Genomic DNA, 6,000 nt, shown 5'->3' on the forward strand with positions numbered 1-6,000 from the left:
ACACCAGGATGCTAGGATGCTACTGACAAACTGTAATATGCACATGGTGCTCCCTAGTCTGACTAAACCCCAGGGCAACATCTGGCTCATCCTATACCTGGAAGGACAGTGTGAAAATAACAGGCCAGAAACAGTGAAGGGAAAGAGAGCGTCAGCAAGGGAGAAGGGAGTTTCCTTGGAGCTCCCCTCAGGAAAATTATTATGATTTTTTTACCCCATCCTGAAAATTATTTAAGAAATTTAATAGGATAATAGCATCATCTTTTCTTTGCAAGTTTGTTGCATATGCAACAAATCATTTTCATGTTAATACTTAACTGAGGACAAGCATTGAGAGCCTGAGAGGTAGAAAGTAAGGTAGGCAAGTCTGGAAAAGGACATATTGCTTGAGAAGGGAACAAAAGAAGGAGCTGTCCAGGAGGGAACAGAAGTTCAGAGGTCAGAGGGTGTCAGAAACAATAGTCAAACTTTTACGTTGCAGTGACTTAGCCTGCAAAAGAAGAATTAATCACCTCTTTCTCTTCCACTCTTCAGACTGTCAACCATCACTATCACCAGTACTACAAGTGCAAAAGATTGTTTGGTCATTGATGACTCTCTGCATCTGGCCTGGAAGCCCAACCATTTTTGGAGTGGCTATTGTATAAATTTCATTCCAAGCCTAATCAACCAACTTCCAAATAAACGCTGGAAACACAAAGTTTGTTTCAAGTGACAATGACTATCACATAGGGTGTACTTATATTCAAGGAAGAATAAATAAGGGACAGGGCCATTTCCCAGCTTCTTTCGTTTGAGAGGTGGAGTGGTAAAGATTAGGGATACGACATAGATTTTAAAAAGTCAGATTTGTGGCTCTGAGAGAATCTGTCCAATGTAAGCCCTACCTAAGCTTCAATAAAACAAGTTTACATACTATGCTCCCAAACAAAAACTTGGGAAAAGCCTCTTTCGAGTCATATTAATTACAAAATAAATAGCTCTCCAGGGTGAGAAGCTGACCATTTCGGCTGTCCCCTCATCCCCGTGAAAATACAAGGACAACAGCCTAACAGAAAGAGGCGCAGATATAAAGGTAAAGGGTTTGTTTAATCATTGTTCCCACATACTTACTCACTGATAGCACATGAGCAACTGCTTCTACCAGTGCAGCAGAGCAAGGACCAAACTGATTACTAGTCAAAAAGTAGTGTATGCAACTTAAGAAACATAGACTGCCTGTAGGTCCTCAGTTCACACACAATATTTCTCTCCAAGTTACATATATTCTTCTCTGTTGACCTATGGAAAGCCAATTCTGCAAATGGGGATGTATTAACATGATTTCTTATGTACATGAATATTTCCATATGTGTGTGTGTGTGTGTGTGTGTGTGTATGCCCAACAAGGTAAAACACAAGTAAATGTAATATAACTATGATTCTCAATTAATTTAAAAGAATGATTAGGAACTTGGAATTTTCTGCAATCAAGCTACAATATCTACTGACTTTCTTATGCATTAAACAAACCTTACACTCTGATTTAAAGAAAAAGACATTTATTTAGAGGCTCAATTATGGACCTATATTAAATAAATACTTTTATAATTTCTCTCCTATTCTAGTTTTCTTACTTTTATCTAAGTGCACAATTACTGCTTAAGTGCACAATTACTGTAAACTTGAGCTTTATTCTCCACAGCTTCTGCTAGCTAATAAGGGATTTAGAAAGGATTAAGGAAGATTAACAGAGAGGGCAAATGGAGGGTAAAACTGGTGTCTGCCAATCACGGGACAGATAACTCCGGACGTCTTTACTTCTTCTTTGTAGACCTACTGTAAGGATATCACTCCAAGGATGGCATTAAGGTTTGTTAAAAAAAAAAAGAGGAATTAACGTCTTAAAAATCACTAAGTTGATTAAAAAGCAAAACAGAAAAAAGATTTCAAAATAACCAATATGTTTACAGAAATTAAAAGGCGAGCTTTTGCAATAGGAAAACAAAGATTCTGTGCAAAAAAATAAAGGCATAGTGCTTTACGCTTTATTCACAAGTTAGGTATTTTAAAACCAAACTAAACAAAAAAATCTCGCCAACGAAGAGATCAAACTTCCTTGACCAAGGCCAGCTTTGGCAGCCTGGAGGCAGGAGGCAGCCGCCTTTAGGAGAACTTTCTCCCTTCTCGTCACGCTGCGGCGAACGAGAGGATGGGGGAGGTAAAGGAAGACCAGAGGCTGGAAAGTAACTTTTGCCTCCACCACTATTTTGACTCAATGGGTTGTTTTCTGATTAAAATGTGTCGGATAACTTTGACTGACTCTATGAGAGTTCCGTTATCATTAGAAAAATGCTCAAAAAGATTATCTAAACACAATTACATACATCTCTTTCTGTTTAGAACTGAGATTACAAACCACTAAAAACTGGTTTTGTTGCTTCCCGACCCTCCAACCCCGTCCCCAAATTAAAAGTCTTATATGCGGTAAAGAAATAGTTTACACGGACGCTCTGATCCTTTTCCTCAATCAAGGGCTCTTAAAAGACTCCCGGGGCCGATGTCCCAGGGCGGGTTTGCTCGAAGGGGTCGTCCCCAGGTCCCTGCGTGTCCGGCCACCGCGGGCGGGTGATCCCCCGGCTCCCCGCGGCCGGCTCGACGGGGACACGGGGGGGCGCCCCCCAGTGCCACCCTGTGCCGGAATTCCATTTTTACCTGGGAGTCGTTTGGGGTGCACTAACGAGGACTGGATTTGGACTCAGTTTCTCTTTCTCCTCCCTCTTTTTTTATTTTGTAGCAGTTCTGAACTCAGTTCCGCTGCCTTCCCGAGACCTGATCCCGCCCCTCACCCCTAAAAGTAATTTCCGCTCCAGCCCAAGAAGCAGAGGAGGAGTTGGAGGATTCGGGACCCTATGGAGAGAGGGGCGAGGGGGTGGGGGGCGAGGTTCCTCAGATTGATGGATGCCCCACTGTCATCCTCCCTCCGGGGACCGACCCCACCGTGTAGGACGCAGGAAAGTGCTCGAGGAGCGATCAGAGAGCACCGACCACAGCAGCACCGACCCCCGCCCGCCCGCTCCGCCCCTCCTCGGATCTCCTCCCTCCCGTTCCTCCCCCTACCAGTGTCCAGGCCCCTTCTCTCGGCGGAGGTTGGCCCTGGTAGGACAGGGCGCCGAGTGGACATGCCGGGCTGGCCTCGTAGGAAAGGCTCGGGCTGGGGTGGACACAGGGTGGCGGCCCCGCAGCCCGCTCGGAATTACCTGCCCGGGCCGGCCGCTTACCTCCTTCGCTGCCGGGTGAAGCTCGGGCGTCTTGTGTGTTTCATCTCCTAGGAGACGGCGAGGGTGCGTAAGCTCCTGCGCAGCCCGCCTGCTCACACCCCGCCCGTAGGGGGCGTGGTCGAGGAGGACAGGCCCCGCCCCGTCCGCGCACGCCCCGCCTCCTTGAGGGCGGGGCTTCCGGGAACACCTGGTCATCCATTGAGCTAGCGCTGAGCCGTTTAGATTTGGGACTTGGCGGGAGCCTTGATTACCTTTTCAGTTCTTTAGAGGAAGTTGGTTGTTTGCCCTTTATTTTGCTTTGGTTTTGCTCCGATTCATTCTACAAAGTCTTGATTCGTTAAATCTGGTTCCCAGACTTAGGAAGGGCAAGAGGAAGGCACATGTTTGCCTCGTAGTACTAGTATTTATTTACGCACGTGCTGCCGGGGGCGGGGGGACGGACTGCTCTTGGATTGCAGTTCCTTGTTCCTTGTATTGGTCCATTCTTCAGGTATGTGTTATCTCCTAGGCCACACTTTTAAAATCGTTTTCATTTATTCATTCAGAGAACCTACTCAGTACCAGTCGCAGGGTTAGGTAGTGGTAATTCCAAGAACAATGAATGGATGTGTGAATAAATGAGTAAATAGTAACTGACCTAGACTTGTGAGAGGAGGGCACACTTGTGTTGATGCAAAAAAAGTTCAGATTGGCTAGCAAAAAGGGTCCATAAATCAGAAGCATGAGACATGAGGCAGTGATGTATCCATTTAGTAATTAGGCCAAAAAAAAGAATTTATGTAACTTTCGAAGACAGTAAACCTTCGTGCAATATATTCTAAGGACAAATATAACTGCAATATCATATTTTATGTACTGACCAGTGCATAATATGTAATAGATACTCTAAATGCACATGGAATCTTACATATTAAGAGACAATTAATCCAGCAGAAAAATGAAAAAAATAAACATGAATATGCATTTCACAGTAAGTGGTGAATAAGCTGGCTAGATTGATAAAAGTGATGGCAGGGATGTGGTGGAATAGGAAATGTTAGCCAATGCTGGTGAGATACATGGACACAGCCAGTTTTGGAGTTGAATACAAATTACCTGGTGACCCAGCAAATTCACTTCCAGGAAAATTTTTAAAAAATTTTGCCCAAGTCATACCTCAGACCAATTAAATCAGAATTTCTGAGGGTGGCACCCTGGCCTCAGTGTTATTTAAATATACCCAGATGATTCCATTCAAGGTTGAGAATCAATTCCCTAGAGAAACTCTTGCATTTGTGCCCCAGGAGTCATATATCAAAATGTTCACATATACAATATTTGTGGTAGTAAAAACTGAAAATAGCCCATGTGTAATCAGCAGGAAAATGGACAGATCCATTGCGGTTTTGTCGCCCAAAGGAATATTGCAGTAATAGAAATGATCGCCATAGATTAATCTTAGAAACATAACAGTGAGTGAATAATGAGTTGCACAAAGCTATGTGTGGTATCCTACCATTTTTATAAATGCTCCAGTACATCAAAACTAAACAATACATTGTTAGAAATTGGGTCAGGGGTCCCCAAGTTCCCCCCACGTTCAGAGATTTGCTAGGAGGACTCATGGCACTCAGCATTTAGTTGTACGCATGGCTAGAAACATTGCAGCAATGTAGTAAGGAGACACAGCGGAGTCGTTAGAGGAAAAGACAGAGACAGAGTCTGGAACAATCCCTGCGCAGGCTTCCTTCTGCTCTCTCCCTCCCACGAACGGTCACACAGAGCCCATGCTTCACCAGCAATGAACATGCAGCAATGTGCGTGCCATGTTTCTGCCCAGTGAAGCCCATTAGTGACTTGTGTCCCAGGTTTTTATTGGGGGCTGGTCGTGTAGACACCCTCTGCCTAGCACTACCAAAAATTCCAGACTCCCAGAAGGAAAGCAGGTATTCAACCTAAACTACATTGTTTATACAAACAGTTAAGGCATGGTGAGTCACCTGTATCAGTTAGGGAACAATCAGACCCACCTGAGATCCAGGTTCCCAGATGCCAGCCAAGGGCCAACCTTGCAAGCAGGCCCTCCTAAGGATAGCAGCCTCAGGCCTGCTATGTTAACACTTTTCTGCACAGTGACACATACATGTGAGGCAAGACCATACAAATTAAAAGAATGTTCAATCCAAAATTCAGGACAGTGGCTAACTCTGGGAAGGGCAGTGGTGCAGAAAGGAACACACAGGTAGATATAGAAAAATTGCTGCTGTGGATTGTACCAACATCAATTTCCTGGTCTTGTTACTGTACTATGGTTATGCAAGATGTCAACGCTGGGGAAAACGGTGAAAGGTTCATGGGACATCCTTGTGCATTTCTTTGCAACTTCCTATAAATCTATAATGGTTTTTGGGGGCCGGCCTGGTGGCGCAGTAGTTAAGTTCGGATGCTCCACTTTGGTGGCCCAGGGTTTACTGGTTCAGATCCCAGGCGCAGACCTACATACCGCTTATTAAGCCATGCTGTGGCAGTGTCCCACATATAAAATAGAGGAAGATGGTCATGGATGTTAGCTCAGGGCCAATCTTCCTCAGCAAAAAAAAAAAAAGAAAGACAGAAAGAAAGAAAGAGGAACATTGGCAGCAGGTGTTACTCAGAGCTAATCTCCCTCAAAAGAAAATCTATAATTATTTTCCTTTTTTAAATTAATTTAATTCTTTTTGCTGAGGAATATTCACCTTGAGCTAACATCTGTTGCCGGTCC

The 6,000-nt window shown here is 44.3% G+C and overlaps 1 protein-coding gene across 8 annotated transcripts in view; it reads right to left on the minus strand.

Moving 5' to 3' along the window:
- The window catches only part of MAK (male germ cell associated kinase), a 64,613-nt gene extending 61,233 nt beyond the window's left edge, over positions 1 to 3,380 (minus strand). For 5 of the 8 annotated variants that reach the window (XR_011529593.1, XM_070584047.1, XM_070584051.1 and 2 more), the window contains exon 1: positions 3,261 to 3,380. The gene's annotated coding sequence lies outside the window, so the exon portion shown is untranslated. Of the gene's footprint in view, positions 1 to 3,099 lie in introns of all 8 variants that reach the window. The other 3 variants (XR_011529594.1, XM_070584048.1, XM_070584049.1) reach the window with 2 other exon arrangements.
- Positions 3,381 to 6,000: the final 2,620 nt, after the last annotated feature.

This window comes from Equus przewalskii, chromosome 19 (genome assembly GCF_037783145.1).
Source record: "Equus przewalskii isolate Varuska chromosome 19, EquPr2, whole genome shotgun sequence".
In the NCBI taxonomy this organism is placed as follows: domain Eukaryota; kingdom Metazoa; phylum Chordata; class Mammalia; order Perissodactyla; family Equidae; genus Equus; species Equus przewalskii.